The sequence below is a fragment of the Chanos chanos genome, chromosome 11 (genome assembly GCF_902362185.1).
Source record: "Chanos chanos chromosome 11, fChaCha1.1, whole genome shotgun sequence".
NCBI lineage: Eukaryota > Metazoa > Chordata > Actinopteri > Gonorynchiformes > Chanidae > Chanos > Chanos chanos.
Window position 1 is genome coordinate 22,285,763 of NC_044505.1, and position 24,891 is coordinate 22,310,653.

General features: G+C 39.3%; 1 protein-coding gene and 1 pseudogene across 1 annotated transcript in view; one reads left to right on the forward strand and one right to left on the reverse strand.

The window, feature by feature from the left end:
* LOC115823847 (NACHT, LRR and PYD domains-containing protein 3-like) overlaps positions 1-24,891 on the reverse strand; it is a 704,547-nt gene that overhangs the window by 563,939 nt on the left and 115,717 nt on the right. The window lies entirely within an intron of this gene.
* LOC115824127 (NACHT, LRR and PYD domains-containing protein 3-like) overlaps positions 3,804-24,891 on the forward strand; it is a 30,320-nt pseudogene continuing 9,232 nt past the window's right edge.

Sequence of the window (24,891 nt, forward strand, 5' to 3'; positions counted from 1 at the left end):
CCAGCTGCTGCTTCTCCAGGGTGACCCGAGCGCAGCGCTCATTGGCTCTCTCCAGCTCTTTTTTCTGCTCCTGGCTTCTCTTTGCTCTCGCAGCGGTGAGCTCATCAGACAGTCTCTGATTCTCCGTGGCCAAGCGCTTGTTCTTCGAGCCCAGAGACTCGTTGATAGTCTTCAAATTCTCGAATCTCTTCAGGACCCTGTTGAGCTGACGAGCGCACTCCTTACAGTCCTGCTCAGTCTGTCTCAGTCTTCGCTCTGCGTCCTCTTTCTCTCGCCTCAAACAAGCCAGTCGGTCTTCATTCGACGTGTCTCTCGTGAACGGATGCTCAGGAGATAACTTGGCTGTCTGATAGTTACTGTGACACTGAGCTTCTTGTGTGGATCCTGTTCGGCTTTCTTTAATTCTCTTGTTCAAATTCAGGTTGTCCTCCTCCAGTGAGACCAGGGCATTTCTCAAACGTACCACGGTTTTTTCCAGATCATCCATTCTTTCAGGATCCCCTCTGCTGCTTTTCCATGAGACGTGGTCAGTGGTGAGTTGCTGGGATAAAGCCGTACCTTGTTTCTCTGCTTTGTCTTTGATTTCTTTCACAGATGAATCGTGGGACATCACTGTGTCAAGACCAGCCTTGGCCTCCATTCTGTCTCCTGAGATTGTAGTGGTTTGTATGTGAAGTGGTTTATCCATACTCATACGTCAATATAGAGATTCACAGCAACCACCTGGAAAGTCTCGTGCCTCTGGAAAGTAGTCTGTGAGACAACAGCAAGTTAAAATTCACCCAGCAATCACTATTTGCCATCACTTGTTTCTTTACTTTGGATACAGTAAGCATTAGTGTGATATCGTTTACTTACAAACATTGCCAACTGGCCATCTCAGTCTAAAACTGTATAATGATAGATACAGTTTATATAAATATAATTAAATGTATAGGTAAATATATTTTTTTTGTTGTGGACAAAAATGACCCCTATCGTAAGATGCAATATTTGCTATGTTCAAATTTATTTGCAGACACAGGCAAAGAGAGGTGATTATCAAAGAGTCGAACAGCCATATTGCGTTTGCAAACGGCAGGATGACACGTTAAAGTTAAACTTCCGAATAACAAACAAATGATCAATTCAATGAAATACATAAAAGATAAGATTAACATTACATTCATTACACTGGCCAAAGCTGACTCACTACATCATAAGATTGTGTCAATATCTCATCTCTACGCCAGTTAAAGTAAGCTGTTATAATATTAACACGCTAACTTGCTAGTTAACCAGACACCTTTATCGTAAAATACCTAGTTCACAATAATCACGCTTTCAAAGGGAGCATAACTACAGGAAGTTTTCTTACCTTCGTTGAAGATTCTCTGATGACTGATTGTTTACCGGTGCAGTTGTTAACATAGAGGAAAATGAATGACATGAGGGAATGAACCCGAGAGGAAATGTTTCATAAATTTCCTTCTGTCTCTATGGTAACAATAATTTCGACGATGCCGTGAGCACAGACATAGCCTACATGTCCCAGTACAGCATTTTTGCTTGAACCTCGACGTTGTGCTGTAGCTTGGTTGAGAATTCAAGTTCATCCGTATGAACCCCTATATAAATAAGGAATTTTCTTTATTGTAAAGTGAAAAACACACATTCTTAAAATAAATGATCACGCTGAATATGGATGGCCGTGGGTTTAATGTCTGAATACCGCTGGAGCCCTCTCGCCAAAAGTACAGAATTGGTTTTTTTTTTTTTTTTTTTTTTTTTTTTTACCTATTGTGTTGAAATATTTATAGGTTACAGGTTTTTACACGGAGAAAATTATGAAATGTTAGCGTTTATCTTGCATGTTCGCTACCATGTATATTTGCCGTCAGCTAAACCTGGGGAGAGATTTGATGGCAGGTAGTGTTTGCGAAACTTGACGCAGAACTAAACATAACGAGATGTATGTACAGTGTTTGTGCCTGTATAAATGGGAGAATGTTGATCTCCTTTATGATTAATATTAAAGTGTGTTCCTGGTCACTTTGCGTATTACATCGTTTGCTTCATTTTGAAGATTCATATTTCATTTGATTATGGCAGTCAGGTTTCCGAAGTACAGGACGTGAGAGTAACTTGAAACTTGTGCGGCAGCACATACTCTGTCATGCGCTGATTTAAACTGTGTAGCACCCCTCATGGAAAATACGTTCCCGCGTGAGTTGACCCCGACCCTATACTTTAACATGACGTGAATGAATTAAAATCGCACATTTTAAGCATCTTTCACCCCCTCTACATATATTTTCTGACAAGCACCTTCAAACTTCAAAACAAATGCTCAGATAGCCTATTAGTTTTAGTAAAATAGCCAATTTCCAACAAGGAAATGATGGAGGCAGTTTAAAGTGAAACTGAAGTCGTCTATTCGGAAATCAGAATTTGATTTGAGTTCGATCTCCTGAAAAAGGTAAGTATACAACCAGTTAATGTTGAACAGATTTGTGTTTGATGATTCGTTAACAAATAGGGGAGGGGAGTGAATATCTGGTTTACCGATATTTGGTTAAACTTTCTTTCACCATTCTCTCTCTCTTACTCAGTGCCCTGAAGTCACACCGTAAAATGTTACGTTGTAATTATAAAATATTCAGTCCAAATTGTGGCATTCTGTTGGGGACGTTTTAAACACGCTTATATTATCTGTTAATGCTAAGGTGTATTTAAAAATACTGTTTAAAGCAGTGTTTCCCACTTTTTTTTATGGGGATCCACTTTTTAAAAGTGACAAACAAACGCGACCCAATTCACAATAGGCCTTATCTATAAATCGCGAGAAGCGCGAATTTGTGCATAAATGAACGTTCCTGACCATTTTTACTGCCATTTCCGAATCACCTTATTTTATCTTGAATGGTTAAACCAGCCACTTCGAAGAAATATGCGTTTGATAAATCACAACTTTTTTTATAATGCACGTGTTACTGAAAACATATACACATATTACATAACCTACTTTATAAATGAGACCAAATAAATGCATTCAGGCGGGGTTAACAGGTTATCTCATTATTTTCATTCCCTCTCATCAGTAAAACAAGATACACATTTTAAATACTTTGTAAACGAGACAAAATAAGCACATCTAGGCGGAGTTAATCGGCTATACTGGCGGCAATTTGACTAACATTAGCTGTAGTCTGGTCTGTCGCTGGGTCTTTCTGTTTTATTAGCCAAAAATTCATCTCTTGTGGTTGGCTGCAGAATGTAGCGGAACTGTGGCGGAAACCGTGGGGGGTGGTAAAAAAAAATTGAGCTCCCTCATGTGGCTCAAAGGTGTACAGCAGATATAAATATTAAGTAAAAGAATACGGAAGAAATTCTGCAAATGTATTTAGCGACCCACATAAAATCTCGTCCGACCCACCTGCGGGTTACGACCCAGTCCTTTGGAATGGATGAATTAAAGGGAATTGTAATGACAGTAAATCTTATTTGATTTCAGGAAGGAATAGGCAAACAGTCACATAATTACAGATAATTCTAAAATCTTATTACAGTCATTTACTAACTAAACTGTGTCTCTCGGTAATCAGGAATGTATTTCCCATGCAATCACGTGTAAAAACATTACTATGAGATTAACATATACAGAAAAATCTTTTATAAATTTCACATGTACCACGAATTCCATATTTCTATCTGTATGAATGTTTGTTTACATATGGAGAGAAATCTAAAATGAATAACACTGTAGTGACCCCCCTCCCCCCTCTCTGTGTGTTCTACAGGTGTGCTGAGTGTGCTCAGAGCTTATGGATTTCTGTGAAACCCCCTTGAAGAGAGTCCTCTTCTATAATGAGGATATTGACATGAAGGAGAAAAGGATTCCTGACTCTGAAAATCAGCTCTTTGAGAAGAATCAGGAAAGAGACACTGGCTCTAAAATGAGTCTCTCAGGATCATGTGATAAAGAGGTTCCTGCCTCTAAAATCAGTCTGTCTGAGGAGTACTGTGAAACTGAGAGGTGAGCTGTGTTTAACTGATAAACAATTGGATGCATAAAGAAAGAGATACAGATTGATGTTACAATTTACTTTCTGTTGTCAACTTTAATTTTCATGTGACACTGGTGCTGTAGTGGATCCATGAGATAGGGTTAATGTGGAGTCTGGCGACTGTGTCTGAACTGTGTATTGTTGTCAGGAGGGGATCAGGAAACTGGATGCATGTGCAAAACGCAGAGCCTTTATTCAAGATTCAAAGTGGTTGAGCAGCGCGTAAAAAGGCTGAAAAAAGGCTGAAAAAAGGCTGACAAAGACAGGCTTAGGAATATAGAGACAGGACTAGATAAAGGCTCTGTTATCCTTGCGAGTGAGGTTTGTCAGCCCGAGGAACTGACTTGTCTTAGGAACAGGAACTGAGCTCAGGAGGACATTTTATCATACAGCATCATAAAGCACTTTAAACAGGTTAACTAGACAATGCCAGGTAACCAGTGCCAACCGAGGCAATTCAAACAATTCACAGACGATAAAGGGAGGGACAGGGGTATGTATACAAACTAAAACCAAATTTAATGAATGACAGCTGTACTGTACTATCTACAAGGAAACTGTCTCTTGTTTGACCTCCCTAGGGTGAAATAACCATTTACAATGGCCACAAATATTCTCAGTACAGTAACCAACTTTTTAAATGAAGTGTTTGTGTGGGATGTTTTGACTGGGATTATGACAATCATGAGCAGAGGGAGCTGCTGGGTGGATCCAGAGTGTAAAATTTCTATTTTTTAAAACTAATTTAGTCAGATTTAGGACACACAGTGGTGTAGTGGGTAGTGCTGTTGCCTCACAGCAAGAAGGTCTTGGGTTTGATTCCTGGCCGGGCGGCCAGGGTCCTTTCTATGTGGAGATTGCATGTGGGTGTCTTGCCAAATTGGAGATACTAAACTGTCCTTGGGTGTGTGTGATTGTGTTTATCTGTGTGTCTGCCTTGTGATGGACTGGCAACCTGTCCCAGGTGTTCCCCTGCCTTTCACCCAATGAACACTGGGATAGGCTCCAGCAGCCCCCATGACCCTAATTAGGATAAGCAGCTTAGACGATGAGTGAGTAACAGAGAGTAGTTAGATTTATATGTATTGATGATCACGTTTTCCTCTTTGTTGGTGCATGATGAGCTGTGTTTAAATCATTTTCATTTTGTGTTTATTTATGTGTCACTCTCACAGATAAAGTGTTCCTCTGTTTAATTTCCACAGTGTTGAGCAGGAGAGATCAGAGTCACCTGTACCCAGCTGTGTGTCCATGAAGAGTGATCGGTCTAAAGAAGGAGAGCCATGCAACTTCAGAGAGGGAGATTTCCCTGGACCCCAAAGGTCATTATTATGATGTAATTTATGTCAGTACAAAGGTCTAGGTAGTGCGACTGCGAGTTGTAACCCCCAAATTCAGTAACCGAGCATGTCTGGAAACTTTTTGTGTATGGAGGAGGCGGGTTAACTGACTCTCCACATTTAAACAGAGAAACTAGAGCTGTGGTAGCAATGTATTCAAACCTCAAAGGTGAAAAACTGTCACACAGTGTGTGAATTCTGTGTATTTACTGAAACCATAGGATTTTTAACTTATCAAAATCAAAAGAAGTAATTTCATTTTCAATAGTTTAGTTTTTCAAAGAAACTTGTTCTTAAGCTGATCTGAGACATTACGTTTCTTATTCATACAGTCCACATGTGACTCATTTCCTAGAGAAGACTGAAAATGCAGCAGTAGGTGGTGCCCAGTTTAGAAAAAGAGTTTAGAAATCCACTTTTACCCCATGGATCCATGAGACAGTGTTAATGTGGAGTCTGGCGACTGTGTCTGAACTGTGTATTGTTGTCAGGAGGGGGTCAGGAAACTGGACGCACGTGCAAAATGCAGAGTCTTTATTCGACATTCAAAGCAGTTGAACAGCGGGTTAAAAGGCTGAAAAAAGGCTGACAAAGACAATATTAAGAACATAGAAACAGGACTAGATAAAGGCTCGGTTCCTTAGACTCATGAGTGAGGTTTATCAGCCAAAGGAACTGACTTGTCTTAGGAACGGGAACTGGGCTCAGGAGGACATTTTATCGTACAGCATCATAAGGCACTTTAAACAGGTTAACTAGACAATGCAAGGTAAAAGAACTTTAACCGAGGCAATTCAAAGACTTTGCAAGTGATTAAGGGAGGGACAGGAGTATTTATGTGTCACTCTCACAGATAAGCTGTTATTCTATTTATTTTCCACAGTGTTGAGCAGGAGAGATCAGACTCACACATACCCAGCTGTGTGTCCATGAAGAGTGACAGGTCTAAAGATGAGCCACGCGGCTTCAGAGGGGGAGATTTCCCTGGACCCCAAAGGTCATTATTACGATGTAATTTATGTCAGTACAGAGGTCTAGTTAGTGCGACTGTAAATTTCAATCCCCAAATTCACTAATTAATCATGTTTGGAATCTGCTTGTTTATGGAGGAGGAGGGTTAACTGACTGACCTGCGGTAGCAATGTATTTCAGTTTTACAGTTGACTGTTACAAAATATAGAAAGCTTGTAATTGGTAATGTATCATCTGAACCTATATCATTTTAAACTCTTCAAAATCAAATAATTTCACTTCACTTATTTCAGTTTTCAGAAACATAATTTATTGAGATTACCAGGTTTGTTATTGCCTGTGTTGCAGATCTATTGAGACACACTCATTGTGGGCTTAGTTCACACACTATCACACATTAAATCACTGGCTGATCAAAGCTTTTCTCATCCATAAAAAATTACTGTAAACCTTTCATTAACTGTTAAACGTAGGCAACTAAGTTTTTAAAGCAGTGTAAAAACTTTAAACTTGTCTTTATTTCAGTAGAGGGAATGCCTAGTAGTTCACTGTTAAGCTAAATCATGAAGCTGTATTAGGAGTAAACAGTATGTGTTTGCGATGATTGACTCCAGTGAAAGAGACAGAAGGACATCCCTCAGTGTCGACTGGTCCAATGTCATATGATCCATGTGTGGATTTAATGAGCTGTTTAACAGAGGGACAGACAGTGTGTGTACTGTATATTGATTCATTATTTTATTAATGGTGTAAATTTGATATGTAGCATCTGTTTGTCTGTAATTAAATAGTAGAACGAAGGAATTTCTCACTTAATTTGTAAATGAAGCTATCTTAAAGGCATGTTGAAGTGTTTTCTCCTCACATTTTCACTGCAGGATCCAAGAACAGGAAACACAGTCAGAGATTTCCCGTGTTCAGGCTGTCCAGAGTCAACCAAAAGGCTTAATCTCCATATTTGAGGTGGGACTTTACTTTATGGGTTAGGGCTGCTTTATCAGCAAGCGTGATACTTATTTCAAATCTGGGTTACCCAATTTTATTCCTAGTGATTTGGTTGTTCTTGCAGGATTTGTTTGCAGTGCTAATGTAACACACTTGATCCTTATCCAGATTATGTGAGCACGGACCAATCACAGCACAGAAGACTTGGGGGGCACATGTCAATGTTATGTCTATGCTGGAAAAGTGGTAGGGAATAAAGATGTGCGTTGGATCAGGGCTGTAAGTGTATTCAGCAGGAAGGTTAATGGTACGGTGTGATAGAGAGATGCCTCCTGAAACTCACTGACTATACTATAGCAATGTGAAACTGCTGGAACCCTATCGGGTTTGTTCTGATTTTTAAATATTGTTATTATTATTATTATTATTATTATTATTATTATTATTATTATTATTATTATTATTATTATTATTATTATTATTATTATTATTATCATTATAATTCTGCCCTAAAACTGTTTGCACAGCAAAAACTGTATAGGTTAGACCTACCAAAGTCGGCACCTAGGTTCCTATGGTCACCCCCTCCTCAGGTTAGAAAGCGTACCCTGAATGACCACATAGTGGCGCTATAACAAGCCAAACCACGTTTTGATCTGTAACTCTTGAATCCTTTGGTCTAGACTCAAAATTCTTTTTCCCCAGATTCCTTGGCTCCCTATGGACAAAAAGACAATTGGACCAATGTGTTTTGCCATAATGAATGTTCTGTCATTTTGAATTTTTTGTAAAACCTTTAAAATGTATCTCCTCCTAGACAGTTTTGCACCAGTATCTTTTGTGGTCTCAATTGATATAATAAGTTTTAACTCCTGAATGCAATGCCCAGTCATCACAAAACCTGAAATATGACATCTATACGTCATATGGCTTAACCCAACAAAAACTGGTGTAAATTCGTAAAAAAGGTGGTGCTATAGCAAACAAATGCTCATAAATCCTAAACCTCTTGCCCAATCAAGTTCAAACTTTTAAGGCTGTGTCTTGTTCAAGACTCCTAATAATGGCTACAAGGCCAAGTTTATTGCTCAAGCAGCCGTGTTGGATTTTCTTGTGATTTTACAAGTAAACGAACCGGAGCAAAAGCGCGCTTGGAGAAAAGCTTTATTCGGTGGTGGTGGAATCCGGCAGCATGTCTGCCTGCGCTGAAGCTTAACTCAGAGAACTGTTACCGTGATCAGCCTTTTATACCATGAAGCAGACAGACAATAGGTTTACAATGTTGCTTGATGCAAATCAGAATCAAGGTGTTAATGCTAAATTCCCCTTTTGTCTGTGATGGCTGCCATTCGCCCATTAACTAAATTTTTGGGTATAGTCTCTATTGATATTATGAGGTCTAATTGATGGAGGTAATTGGGAGTACTTTGATGGTAGAGGTTGGCATTCAGTGGATACTGCAGCAGAAACAGACAGGACAGTTTATTTCAAAGATACTATTTATTAACATAATCAATACTACTTGGCAAACTAATACTAATATGGTACAATCAATAATCAGCAGCAAATAGAATGATCAAGGTGTAAATGGTACTAAATTGGTGATGAGTCTATGTACAGGCATTCAGTGTAGGACTGAATGAGTGTTAGACCAGAGATGAGTGAGTGTGTGTGTGTGTGTGTGTGTGTGTGTGTGTGTGAGAGAGAGAGAGCGCGCGTGCGTGTATGTGGGCGTGTGCCCAGCTGCGCACTGAAGAGAGAGGGAGGAGTTCTTTGGAGAGAGGCTGTGCCAGATCTATCCTTCATTAGTTGTAACCAAAAGAAAATAGCAAACGGCTAAAAACCGCATTGTACGTGAAATACAGTGTGTACATTTAAATCATAAAAGAATTCAAATAACAACACTTCCTTCACGTTAACTGCATATAATCTTAATACTAAAGTGTGCCCAGATGCCAGCCTTACTTGGAATAGCTCATTGCGTGGCGACCGAAGGTGTGCCTCTGGTGGCCTGATGAGCAGTGCGATTCGCAGGTCCAGGGAGAAGTTCCTTTCCTTGTCACTTGAAGATCTTCAGGGCTCCGTTACTTGTCCGATGATCTTTAAGGGTTCTTGATTTAGTTAATCGACGTTTAAAGAAATAAAAAGGGATCCGGTCGCCTTTTCTTCCGTCGAAAACTGTGTGCGTTACAGTGTAACTAGCCGGTAGAAGTTAAAGTTGCAACTGCGCGAGAGAAAGTACATTAGACTTTGGCTGTACAAATATCTCACTACGTTGTTACTTTGTCCTTTTCTTCGGCAGAGAAAATAGACACCCGCTGCTAGCGAGCTGCTGCTAGAGCGAGCCGCTGCTAGTGAGTTGCAGAATTGAAAAGCTGGAAAGAGAAAGACTTTGGAATTTTCTGCGGTTTTATGGCGAAAATTGCGTCATCACTGTATCTGGTATCTGGCTCCATTGCTGTATCCAATACCGTTACAGTGAAATCTGAGAAGATGGGTACAGATTACCCATGCAGTCGAGCAGGGAATTATGGGTAATAGGGTCTACGGGCCTGACAACCCCTACACTGTCTTGGTCAAAAGTTGAAGTAAAATTTTCATGGATAAGGTCATAGCTAAAAACAGTTGCCTGCCATCAGCCAATCAAATTTTAGCAGCCCTTAAACTACCTTTGCTATGATTTATCATGACACTTTGCAGGATTGTGTCGGGTGTGTATAATAGCTGTTCATATGAAAATTGATCCATTAGTCTTTGTAGGTTTTAAATTTTGACCTTTTTACTCTTTTTACCTGAATTGCTTGGACCCTACTGATATCCACTTGCGGCTGGTATCGACTGTAGACTATACTATGGCAATGACCTATTCTCTGATACAAAAATGACTGTTAATCTACATTTATTTTGAGAGTGACCACCTTATTTTTATTTTCAGACACTTGAGAGCAAAATCATCACCTTTGTGAAGAATGAACTGAAAAGACTGAAGAACCTTCTGACTGAGGAAATGTCAGAATGTTTTGGGGGTCTGAAGGAGGATGAGATCAGTGCCAGAGAGGGAGTTCTGAAGATCACACTGAACTTCCTGAGGAACATGAACCACAGTGACCTCGCTGACACACTGGAAAAGAGTAAGACATCTGGGACTTCAGATTATATGTCATACTAATGGCCAGATTTTGATATGTCATACTAATGGCCCTTGATAATCTTTTAAAACACGTAACAGTGTAATACATGTGTAATAATACAGAGTGCAAGCAAAAAGTCACATGAGGTGATCAGTAAAGATGGTGAGCAGAGGAATGCTGATTTTAAATTGTTTGAGCAGTGTGAGTTGTGGATTTTTGTTTGAATAGTTAGGGTATATTTGTGTGTGTGTGTGTCTAAAGCTAGTGGCCTTTATTGTTTTTTATAATTTGATTTATTTATTCATTATTTATCCTTTAGTATTACAGTCATGCTAAAGAGACAGTGTGTCCACTCCATATCTAATATGTTCTAGTATGTACATTTCAGTAGTCTCACTGTGATTAATTATTTGTTTAACTGGAAAACAGATGAGCTGATTGTGAATTATCAGAGTGAACTCAAGTCAAATCTGAAGAAGAAATATGAGTGTTTACATGAAGGAATAGCAAAGCAAGGAAACCCCACACTCCTCAACAAGATCTACACAGAGCTTTACATCACAGAGGGCGGAATGGGAGAGATCAATAATGAACACGAAGTCAGACAGATCGAGGCAGCATCCAGGAGACAACAAACACAAGACACTGCAATACACTGCACCGATATCTTTAAAGCCTTCACTGGACAAGACAAACCCATAAGAACTGTGCTGACAAAGGGAGTCGCTGGCATTGGAAAAACAGTCACTGTGCAGAAGTTCATTCTGGACTGGGCAGAAGGGAAAGCTAATCAGGATATTAAGTTCATATTTCCACTTCCTTTTCGAGAACTGAACTTGATAAAGGAGAAAACATTCAGTCTGATGGATCTTATTCATCGTTTTTTCACAGGAGCAACTGGACTGAGATTCTCTGATCATAATGAAGTCAACACAGAGGGTAAACATAGCCTGAGGGATGACCTTCATCAAATTCTTGTGGAAACGAAAGGAAACAAAGTCTTATTCATCTTTGATGGTCTGGATGAGTGTCGACTTCCTCTCGATTTCCAGAAAACTGAGCCAAGGTCTTGTGTGACAGAATCTACTTCAGTGGATGTTCTGCTGACAAACCTCATTAAGGGGAAACTGCTTCCCTCTGCTCTCCTTTGGATAACCTCCAGACCAGCAGCAGCCAGCCTCATCCCTCCTGAGTGTGTTGACCAGGTGACAGAGGTACGAGGGTTTAATGACCCACAGAAGGAGGAGTATTTCAGGAATAGAATCAGTGATGTGAGCCTCGCCAACAGAATCATAATGCACATGAGGAAATCAAGGAGTCTCTACATCATGTGTCACATACCAGTCTTCTGTTGGATTTCAGCCACTGTTCTACAGAGTATGTTGGTAGAGACAGAGACTGGTGAGATTCCAAAGACTCTAACTCAAATGTATACACACTTCCTGATCTTTCAGACCAAACAAAGGGATCATAAATATGTCGGAGATAATGAGGTGGATCCACAACGTAATGAAGAGATCATTCTGTCTCTGGGAAAACTGGCTTTTCAACAACTGATAAAGGGTAATCTGATCTTCTATGAGGAAGATCTGAGAGAGTGTGGTATTGATGTTAGGGAAGCGTCAGTGTACTCAGGCGTGTGCACCCAGATCTTTAGAGAGGAGTCAGGGCTGTACCAGGAGGAAATGTACTGCTTTACACATTTAAGCCTTCAGGAGTTTCTTGCTGCTTTGTATGTATTTTTGGAATACATAATCAGCAATACCAACATGATCTCCCAAGAGCAGTCCTTCTTTACTAGGACTTGGTCAATCTTCAAAAAAAAAATACCGCTTTTTATGTTACACAAGAGTGCGGTGGATAAGGCCTTACAGAATGAGAATGGACAGTTCGACCTTTTCCTCCGCTTCCTCCTTGGCCTCTCGCTTGAGTCCAATCAGACTCTTTTACAATCTCAGTTGCTCTCACTGACACAAACCGTACTCTTATCAGAGAACAATATGGAAACAGCCCAATACATTAAGGAGAAGATCAGGGAGAGTCCATCCTCAGAGAGATCCATCAATCTCTTTCACTGTCTGAATGAACTGAATGATCATTCTCTAGTGGAGGAGATCCAAAGCTACCTGAGCTCAGGAAATCTCTCCAGAGCTGAGCTCTCTCCTGCTCAGTGGTCAGCTCTAGTCTTTGTGTTACTGACATCAGAGGAGGCGCTGGATGTGTTTGACCTGAAGAAGTTCATCAGATCAGAGGAGTGTCTTCTGAGGCTGCTGCCAGTGGTCAAAGCCTCCAGAACCGCTCTGTGAGTAAAGATTGTTTGTTCACACACATGAGAAGTGAACTTTTTCATGATGCTCTGTTATGTTTGTGCTAGTGTTGACATTGCTACAGGAATTTTATAAAACATAGAGCATCTGACCAAAAATGTAATAGATATCTCTCCATCTTTCCATCTATCACATCATTGTGTTCTGACCTTACAGACAGGGTTGTAAATCAATCCACTGACTGTGATAGCTGCATTTGAATATACATATATCGCCAGATAAAAACAGCGAGTCTTCCCTAAGACAGTGTAGGACATGATCTCTCCACTAATTTACTTTAAGGTTAGAACACAGACATAGAAAAATGAGAAATAAGTGAGCATTTTCTTCAGCAGTATCAGACAGATATTAAACTGAAATTTTCTTTCGTGATGAATTATTACGGACAGGATGATGCGAATTGATTATGTTTAATGTGTCACAATTTTAATTCTGTTACAATACTTGAGTCCATATAATACTATTGTATCAAACACCATGTGGCACCTTTATTTCAGACAAAAAGTCGACTGTGTGATATATGCAAATATGCACCTTCCAGCATAATAATACCTCATGTACTGATGATGTGGAGCTTAATGAGAACTTTGCATTCACCAGCACAGAGTTCTAAACTCAACACAAAGAAATGTATTACAACAATAGCAATAATAAGAATAAGAATAAGAATAAGAATAAGAATAAGAATAAGAATAAGACTGTCTGCAGGAGACAGCAGCTCTCAACCACAGGCTGACATAAACTCTCCCAGTGATAGTGTTTATAACACCAGTACATTGACAATATATATGTATAATACTGATTGTACTCACAACTACATGTTCTTTTACTTTTTTTAGGACAGTGGGATGCTGATATTTGTGTTGTTATTTAAATTTCAGGCTGAATGAATGTAACCTAACAGAGGGAATCTGTTCAGAGTTAGCCACAGTTCTCAGCTCAGACTCCTCCAGTCTCAGACAACTGGACCTGAGTAAGAATAATCTGCAGGATTCAGGAGTGAAGTTGCTCTGTGCTGGACTGGAGAATCCACACTGTAAACTAGAGACACTGAGGTGAGGTCATATCTGCCATAAAATAGACCTTTCTTCTGTAAATTATGCATGTAACCATATAATGCTACCAATATGTATTCTGTCTGATATCTGAAGACTATAAGTATACCAAAAAGGAAATTTGTTTAACAGCCGGTATAATAGTAGTATAAAAGCAGATAGCAAGCATGCAAAATGGTTGCCAAGAGTCCATCTTTGATGAGCCAACAATGCTCCATTTCCCCCAGAAGCCTTTTTCTCCTCAGTTTTTCTGGTGAAAATATGTCAGTATGTGGAAATGTAAATCTAACCATGACTGGTTCATAAAAACCAAGCTTGCTGCTTCAATGCAGCCAAAAGGGAATGAGCACAAAACCTGTAGCATCATTTGTTACAAAATAATAAAACTTGTCACATTGGGAATTAAGGGGTTGAAGTCTCCTATGCAGTGTGAAAAATACAAAGCAGTGGTTAAATACTGCCAGCAGTGACTAGTTTCACAGTTTTTAAAGAGTCATTTCTGCTGGGCTACAGGTCCTACAGTCATACAATAGAAGTGTCATTAGAAGGGGAGATACAGATATTGTTAGATACCAACACTCCCCATGCTAGTATTACTGGGGTGTTTGACACCACTTTCAGAACAGAATTCTAGTGCATATGGGATATATAATAGCTACAAATTCATTCAGAAATGGAGGAATCACATGATTATTAAAAGAACATGCTACTGCCTCTGTTGAGAAAACAAGCAAACGTTGAACAGCAACAAATTATTCTGCTCTACATTCAGACTTCAGTTAAACGATTGTTATTAACTTATTAATAAGTTATTAATAGTTATTAATTAGTTATTAACAACTGAAAACTGTTGTTGTCTTGGTTCATCCACCTGGTTTACACAGTGGACAAGATCACAGAAGTAAGAATAAGAATAAGAAAAAGAATAAGAACGTCTGCAGGAGACAACAGCTTAAACTCTCCCAGTGATAATGCTTGTAACACCAGCTCATTGACCATGTTTTGTATAATACTGATTGTACTCAGAACTACATGGTATTTTACTTGTGTAGGACAGGGGAATACTGATATTTGTGTTGTTATTTAAATTTCAGACTCAGTGAATGTAACCTAACAGAGGAAATCTGTTCAGAGTTAGCCACAGTTCTCAGCTCAGACTCCTCCAGTCTGAGAGAACTGGACCTGAGTAAGAATAATCTGCAGGATTCAGGAGTGAAGCTGCTCTGTGCTGGACTGAAGAATCCACACTGTAAACTAGAGATACTGAGGTAAGGTCATACCTGCCATAAAATACACTTTTCCTCTGTAAATTATGTACGTAACCATGAAATGCCACCAAAATGCAGTCTGTCTGATATCTGTGGGCTGTACGCATACCAAAAAGGAAAATAGTACTATAAAAGTAGTTAGTAAGCATGCAAAGGGGTTGCCAAGATTCCATCTTTGATGAGCCAACTATGCTTTTTCCCAGAAGCCTCTTTTTCCTTAGTTGTTCTCCTGAAAATATATCAATATGTGGAAATGTAAATTTAACCATGACCGGTTGATAAAAACCAAGGCTGCTGCTTCAATGAAGCCAAAAGGGAATGAACACAAAACCTGCAGCATCATTTGTAACAAAATGATAAAACTAGTCACACTGGGAATTAAGGTGTTGAAGTCTCATATGCAGTATGAACAATACAAAGCAGTGGTTAAATACTGCCAGCAGTGACCAGTTTCACAGTTTTTAAAGAGTCATTCCTGCTGGGCTACAGGTCCTACAGCCATACAATAGAAGTGTCATTGTTACGCCCAGCCTAGGGGGTACCGAGCATAACATAAAAGTGACTCCCCTTTCCCTTTTCCCAGTGATGACCCGTGCCAGCGAATACAGTCCAAAAAGTGATTTATTTACAAAGGTGGTAGTGAAGAGCGTCGGGGGTGAGCGCGGCCAAAACAACAACCAAAACAATCTATAATTTACAAACTAAATAAACTACCTCCCAAAAATAAAAGAAAAAGAAAATACAGAATTCTTCCCAACTCCCTAACGAAAAAACAGGAGAAAAGAAGAACAAACAAAACTGGTTTCACACCCCCTACAACTACCCGGACTGTTCAAACGAAATTATTTACAATATATACAACGAACATCTGTCAGACTCTATACCCAACGAAGATCACAAAAACACAAATATAGATTTACACTCTATACAATGAATATCCCTGAAAAATACACAAAACGAGTTATCGGAAAACACAACGAAAAGACACGGTCAAATTGGCCAGGAAAAACAGGGGGGCAACTGGCATCAGGAGGCAACATGTTTTTAAAACAGGCACCGTCAGGATGTGGGCCAATACCCAACCGCCACCTGCAAACCAACACATTAAAGAGACAGAGAGACATACGGGGAAAACACACCAGACAGGGGAGGAAACAGCACCACACACAGGCAGGGGGAGAAAAACAGCAGCACCCAAAACAATACACACTTATGACTCAGGGTCATAACACCCCCCCACCTAAAATCAAACATCCCACTGTTTGATACTTAAAACCCAACACGTGACATTGTATCAGCCACAATGTTTTCAGTTCCTTTCATATGGCGAATTTCAATGTTAAAATCCTGTAACAACAATGACCAGCGCATAAGACGCTGTTTGTTATTGCGCATGCGGAATAAGAACACTAGGGGATTGTGGTCTGAATATATTAAAACTGGTGTTGAGCTTGAACCAACATATACTTCAAAATGCTGTAGTGCTAAAAGCAATGCCAGGGCCTCCTTTTCGATTGTGCTGTAATTCATTTGATGTTTATTAAATTTCTTGGAAAAATAACAAGCGGGATGATCGATACTCTGGTCACCTTCCTGTAGCAGAACAGCACCGGCACCATAGGCACTGGCATCTACTTCCATCTTAAAAGCACAGGTAAAATCAGGTGCAACCAGCACAGGTGCACTGCAAAGAAGTGGCGGAATTAAATGAGTCTTGACACTCAGCAGTCCAAACGAATCGCTTAGCTGGGCTAACCAAGCTAGTCAGTGGTCTAACCACACTAGCGAAATTCTTGCAGAAGCCACGATAATACCCGGACATTCCCAGAAACCGGCGGAGTTGTTGCCGCGTCTCTGGCACAGGGAAGTCTAAAATTACCTGGACCTTGGCTTACAGAGGCCGCACCTGCCCCTACCTTACTTGTTTTCCTAAATAGGTGACTACCGCCTTACCGCCAGATTCAAAGTCAAAGAGGCACTTGTTATGCGCCTGAATATCTCTCGCAAAGCATCTAAATGCTCAGGCCAGGTGGAGAAATAAGCCACGATGTCGTCTAGGTATGCCTCACAGTTTTTAACACCAGACAGAACCGCACTCATCAGCCTTTGGAAAGTGGCAGGAGCGTTTCGTAACCCAAACGGAATGACAGAATATTGAAGGAAATTATCGGGGGTGACAAAAACTGAGATCCTGGATGCCCGAGGTGAAAGAGGCGCCTGCCAATATCCTTTCAATAAGTCTAGCTTAGTCACATATTTCGCTGACCCTACACGATCTACGCAATCATCCATGCGTGGGAGAGGAAAGGAGTCTGGCTTAGTCACGGCATTCACTTTGCGGTAATCAGTGCAGAAGCGAAGGTTTTGGTCAGATTTTGGGACCAGCAGCGAAGGTGAGCTCCAGGGGCTGGAACTTGGCACAGCAAAGCCATTTTCTAAAAGATACTCAACCTCCCTCTGCATAGCAGCACGCGCTACCGGGTTGACGCGGTATGCGTGTTGCTTAATGGGCTTATGGTCGCCAACATCTATGTCATGCTGCAAGACGGTAGTGTGGGTGGGAGTATCACCAAATAGCGATATGTGGGAGCGAATCAAATGGCAAATATCACCCTTTTCCAGCTCGGACAAGTAAGACAACTGTCCCTCTAGATTTTCAAGAATTTTGGAGTTCTCCAAACGAACACTCGGAATTGACTCGGAATTGGCTGCTCACGCAACCCGTCCTCCTCGGGACTATAAGACGGTGACACCACCGTCACCACAGAGGAGACACCTGGCACAGAGCACACAGACACATCAGAGTCATTACGAATAAAATACGACTTCAACATGTTGATACGACACACACGGGACCTTTTCTTCCTGTCAGGCATTTTAATCACATAGTCTGTGTCACTCAATTTTCTTTCAGTCTCATAAGGACCACAAAACTTTGCCTGAAGACTGGCTCCAACAATGGGCAATAAAACCAAAACATGATCACCTGGTTTAAAATTGCGACGGAGAGCTTTCTTATCATAAATTTGCTTCATTTTAGACCGCACAACATAAAGGGAACTGCATGCCAGCTCACAAGCGGTATGCAACCTCTCCCTGAATGAGCTCACACAGTCTCAAATGTTGTGCATGGGACTGGGCAAATGCAGTGGGCCACGCACAGTGTGCCCAAAAACCAGCTGAGCCGGGCTAAAACCAAGTGACTCCTGTGTGGTTTCACAGAAGGGGAGATACAGATATTGTTAGATACCAACACTCCCCATGCTAGTATTACTGGGGTGTTTGACACCACTTTCAGAACAGAATTCTAGTGCATATGGGATATATAATAGCTACAAATTCATTCAGAAATGGAGGAATCACATGATTATTAAAAGAACATGCTACTGCCTCTGTTGAGAAAACAAGCAAACGTTGAACAGCAACAAATTATTCTGCTCTACATTCAGACTTCAGTTAAACAATTGTTATTAACAGTTATTAATTAGTTATTAACAACTGAAAACTGTTGTTGTCTTGGTTCATCCACCTGGTTTACACAGTGGACAAGATCACAGAAGTAACAATAAGAATAAGAATAAAAACGTCTGCAGGAGACAACAGCTTTCAACCACAGGCTGAGATAAACTCTCCCAGCGATAATGCTTGTAACACCAGCTCATTTACTGTTTTGTATAATACTGATTGTACTCACAACTACATGTTCTTTTACTTTTTTTAGGACAGTGGGATGCTGATATTTCTGTTGTTATTTAAATTTCAGGCTGAATGAATGTAACCTAACAGAGGGAATCTGTTCAGAGTTAGCCACAGTTCTCAGCTCAGACTCCTCCAGTCTGAGACAACTGGACCTGAGTAAGAATAATCTGCAGGATTCAGGAGTGAAGCTGCTCTGTGCTGGACTGAAGAATGAAGACTGTAAAGTAGAGACACTGAGGTGAGGTCATATCTGCCATAAAATACACTCCTCCTCTGTAAATTCTGTGTGTAACCATGTAATGTCAACAAAATGTGTTCTGTCTGATATCTAAAGTCTTTAAGCATACCAAAAAGGAGATTTGTTTAACAGCCAAAATAGTATGATAAAAGTAGTTAGTAAGCATGCAAAATGGTTGCCAAGATTCTGTGCTTTCTCTTTCATAAGTCTTTTGCTGCTCAGTTGCTCTAGTGAAAGTACATCAGCATGAGGTCATGTAAATTTAATCATGATTGATTGATTAAAAACCAAGCTGGCTGCTAGAGAATCTGCACTGTAAAATAGAGAAACTGGAGGGAGGTATATATTCATCAAGCAGAAATAGCAACACATTCACTGAGAAATGGAGGAGTAACATGATTATTGAAAGAACATGCCACTGCTCTACACTGAGACTTCAGTTTCAGTTACTGAGTTTCGACCACAGTAGTAAAAATAAGAACAAGAATACGAATCTTAAAATATCCAACTCTGTTACTTCATTTCAACACTTAACGTCACTAGGTCCAGTGAAATTTTTAGAACTAACAGAGCAACACTGCTACTTCAGTTGATCTACCTGATCTACCCTGTCAGTAGGGGTTGTACGAGTACATAATTTCACATCTTGAGTACTCCTTTCCTGAAAAACTCGAGGTCTCGAGTACTGGATGGGGAGGAGTGGCAGGGTTGGTACATAGTGCAAAGCATAAAATGAATGATATGAAGATAACAACTTGAAAAACTAAGGTGAAGTAATACCTGCTTTACATTTCACTTCACCTTTCACTGTGTCTTACTGACTGTTTTAACTCAGCATAAAATAAATCAGACCCAGTCTGTTAAAATCCCCAAATCAGACTAAATCATGTCTGTGTGCTTGCATGACATAAAATACAACCTTTCCATCGCTGTGTACAACATATAACTCTGTTATTTCTGTATATTATATTATATATATATTCATACCTAATTTAAAATGTCACAATGCATCTTTGATTTTATACAGCTGTTTTACTTCTATTTATCTTGGGGCTGTTGTCTGTTTGGCTCAATTCACTGCTGATAATCATTTAGAAGTGATGTCTAACAAAACTAATTGTCACTGTAGTGTGGTCTGTGCCCAGATGAACATTTAGTCTCATAACTACAGGGTGATCAAATGACTGAGAAATGAAATTGTTCATCATGTGTGATGATTTATGGCACTGCAGGAAAGGACAGAAAAAATCAACTTCATGACAAATATGTACTGTACTTTATTCATTGACTAATTATGGCGTGTTTTACACAAAACATCCGGAGCAGATCTTTAGTTCTCCGTGATTCCTATTAAATATTTACATAGAAACAAACCCAGACCTCTATCCTATCTACAGACTTTCAGACTGTAATATCACAGAGGAAGGATATGCTGCTCTGGCTTCAGCATTGAGATCAAACCCCTCACACCTGAAAGAGCTGGATCTCAGAGGGAATGACCCTGGAGACACAGGAGTGAAGCTGCTCTCTGATTTACTGGAGGATTCACAATGCCACCTGGGAACATTAAGGTGAACAGTTTGACAAACATGACTCAAGAAAACAACACTTTGCTTGTAAATGATCACACTTACTGATGAGAAATACATAAGATGAGATTTCTCCCAAGAATAGATAAGTATTCTTGTATATTGTGGGGTGTATCAGTGTGTAAAAACCAATCTTGTTATTATGTCAGTAACTGTGAGCAGAATGTGAGGTTTTTTTTGTTTTTTTTTTCTGTGAAGTTTTCTCTTTTATGTGAATCATGTTTCAAAATTTGTTTTACTGGCCCTTTGGTTCCTCACAAGACTGTTTTGATAGTGAATCATTTAACATCATTTAATCATTTCTCCATAGCTGAAAGGAGGCTTTGAGAATGCTTGTTAGAAGCAACGAAAGGAACTTCTTTAAAGTCTTGATATTTGTGTCTTTTACTACAAATCAATCAGTTTATCTTTTTAAGCCATTTTTTTCTGTTCAGACTTTTGCAGAGTCCTGTTGCAGAGGAAGCCTGTGTGGCTCTGACTTCATCTCTAGGTAAAAACCCCTTACTGCTGAGAGAGCTGGACCTGAGTGAGAAAATCCCAGGAGACTCAGGAGTAAAGCAGCTCTGTGCTCTATTAGAGGATTCACACTGTAAACTGGAGAGACTGAAGTTAGTGCTTTGAATAATTCTGTTTTTTTGTTCTTTATCTTTAATGGATATTAAAGATTTTGATAAGGGACTATCTGGCCCTCGGGGGGTTTGGTATACAAATCAAATCATTTTATTTAATTTATGATATATACTGATATTTATGATGCATCTTAGAGTGGCAATATAAGCAGAAAAAACAACGTCATATCAATGCTTTTCTGAATTCATATTGACTACAATACATGCGTGTCTTTTCTGTAGACTTTCACAGTGTAATATCACAGAGGAAGGATATGCTGCTCTGGCTTCAGCTCTGAGATCAAGCCCCTCACACCTGAAAGAGCTGGATCTGAGTTTTAATAAACTAGGAGACCCAGGTGTGAAGCAGCTTTGTGCTGTATTGGAGGATTCACACTGTAAACTGGAGATACTGAAGTCAGTATTTTCAATAATTCTGTTCTGTTTTGTTGTTCTTTATCTTTAATGGATATTAAAGATTTTATTAAGGGAACATTCTGCCCTCAGGGTGCTGTTGTATACAAATCAAAACATTACCTTTTTTCACTTTAAGCTACATACTGATTCTTGCGATGCATTTTAGAATGGCAGTGTTACCAGAAAATTCAAGTCTCAAAAAATACTAAAAATGAAATGTATTCTGACAAGGTCATTACCATGCTTTTCCAATTTCATATTGACTACAATACATGCGTGTCTTTTCTGTAGACTTTCACAGTGTAATATCACAGAGGAAGGATATGCTGCTCTGGCTTCAGCTCTGAGATCAAGACCCTCCCACCTGAAAGAGCTGGATCTGAGTTTTAATAAACTAGGAGACTCAGGAGTGAAGCAGCTTTGTGCTGTATTGGAGGATTCACACTGTAAACTGGAGATACTGAAGTCAGTATTTTGAATGATTCTGTGCTGTTTTTTGTACTGTATCTTTATTAATGGATCTTACAGATTTCACACAGGGAAAATCCTGCACTCACAGTGTTGTGTATTCAAATCAAAACATCATCATTACTTCATTTCAAACTACACAGTGATATTTATGATGCATTTTAGAATGACAATATGCCCAGAAAACATGAAGACTGAAAAAATACTAAAAATAAAATGTATTCTAACAATGATGCTTTTCCAAATTCCAGTTGACTGCAATGCATGTATGTTTTTTCTGCAGACTTTCAGAGTGTAATATCACAGAGGAAGGATATGCTGCTCTGGCTTCAGCTCTGAGTTCAAACCCCTCACACCTGAAAGAGCTGGATCTCAGAGGGAATGACCCTGGAGACTCAGGAGTGAAGCAGCTCTTTGATTTACTAGAGGATCAACAATACAAACTGGAAACACTAAGGTAAAGAATTTGTCAGACCAAAAAGAATGATTTGTCTAGCATGAGGATGAACTACAATTAATACAGTGGAAAGTAAAAGGAAACATAAAAAAGATCTAATTCATACAAAAATTGCTCAATATTGAAAGAAGCAGAAAAAATGTTGCTTGGGAATTATTACACTTGCTGATAGGTATTATTTAAGATCAGATTGTTTCTAAAAATAGCTAAGTATTCTTGTATATTGTGGGGTACACCAGTGTGGGAAAAACAAATATTATTATGATGCCAGTAATTGTGAGTAGCATGTGAGTTTTTTTTTTTTTAAGTTTTCTTTTTTATGTAAGCTAATTTTGAAAATTTGTTTCATTGGTGCTCTGGTTTCTCTCAAGATTGTTTTTTAATTATCAACTATTTAACATTTCACCTTAGCTGAAAGGACGCTTTGAGAAGGCCTGGGATCAGTTTAGAAGCAGTTAAAGGAACTCCTTTAAAGTAAAGATAATTGTGTCTTTTTACTAATCAATTACTTTAAACTTATTTTCTCTATTTAAGCCATTTTCTGTCTGTTCAGATTGTTGAAAAGTCCCGTTGCAGAGGAAGCCTGTGTGGCTCTGACTTCAGCTTTAGGTAAAAACCCCTTAATGCTGAGAGAGCTGGACCTGAGTGAGAAAATCCCAGGAGACTCAGGAGTAAAGCAGCTTTGTGCTCTGCTGGAGGATTCACACTGTAAACTGGAGAGAATGAAGTCAGTGTTTTGAATAATTCTGTTCCATTTTTTTGTTCTTTGTCTTTAATGGATTTTAAAGATTTTGATAAGGCCCTCGAGGTGTTGTGTATGCAAATCAGAACATCACCTTTACTTCACTTTAAACTACATACTGATTCTTGCGATGCATTTTAGAATGGCAGTGTTACCAGAAAATTCAAGTCTCAAAAAATACTAAAAATGAAATGTATTCTAACAACGTCATATCGATGCTTTTCTGAATTCATATTGACTACAATACATGTGTGTCTTTTCTGTAGACTTTCACAGTGTAATATAACAGAGGAAGGAATTATAGCTCTGGCTTCAGCTCTGAGATCAAACCCCTCACACCTGAGAGAACTGGATCTCAGAGGGAATGACCCTGGAGACTCAGGAGTGAAGCAGCTTTGTGCTGTATTGGAGGATTCACACTGTAAACTGGAGAGACTGAAGTCAGTATTTTGAATAATTCTGCTCTGTTTTGTTGTTCTTTATTTTTAATGGATATTAAAGATTTTGTTAAGGGAACATTCTGCCCTCAGGGTGCTGTTGTATACAAATCAAAACATTACCTTTACTTCACTTTAAACTACATACTGATATTTATGATGCATTTTAGAATGGCAATATGCCCAGAAAACATGAAGACTCCAAAAATACTAAAAATGAAATGTATTCTAACAAGGTCATTACTATGCTTTTCTGAACTGATATTGAGTAAAATTGATGTGTGTCTTTTCTGTAGACTTTCAGAGTGTAATATCACAGAGGAAGGTTGTGCTGCTCTTGCTTCAGCTCTGAGATCAAGACCCTCCCACCTGAAAGAGCTGGATCTGAGTTTTAATAAACTAGGAGACTCAGGAGTGAAGCAGCTTTGTGCTGTACTGGAGGATTCACACTGTAAACTGGAGAAACTGAAGTCAGTATTTTCAATAATTCTGTTCTGTTTTGCTGTTCTTTATCTTTAATGAATATTAAAGACTTTGTTAAGGGAACATCCTGCCCTTTGATACAAATCAAAATATTACCTTCTCCTCACTTCAAACTACACACTGATATTTATGATGCATTTTAGAATGGCAATATACCCAGAAAACATGAAGGTTTGACAATACTAAAAATGAAATGTATTCTAACAAGGTTGTTACGATGCTTTTCCCAGTTCCTTTTTACTACAATACATACTTCTCTTTTCTGTAGAGTTTTCTGTAGGAAAAAAGAAAAACTTTTTTTCTCTACTCGGACATTTGAAAAGTCTTGTTACAGAGCAATAGCAACGTTACTTCACAAGATGCTACAACTCTAAAAATGAAATATTTTCCCGAAAGGACGCTGTGAACGTAGTCCAGATTCTTTTTGACAACAACACATGTGTGTCTTTTCCCTAGACTTGCAGACTGTGATATAATAGAAGAAGGATATGCTGCTCTGGCTTCAGCTCTGAGATCAAACCCCTCACACCTGAAAGAGCTGGATCTCAGAGGAAATGACCCTGGAGACACAGGAGTGAAGCTGCTCTCTGATTTACTGGAGGATCCACAATGCCAACTGGAGACACTGAGGTGAGCAATTTGATGAACATGACTAAAGAAACTGTGACT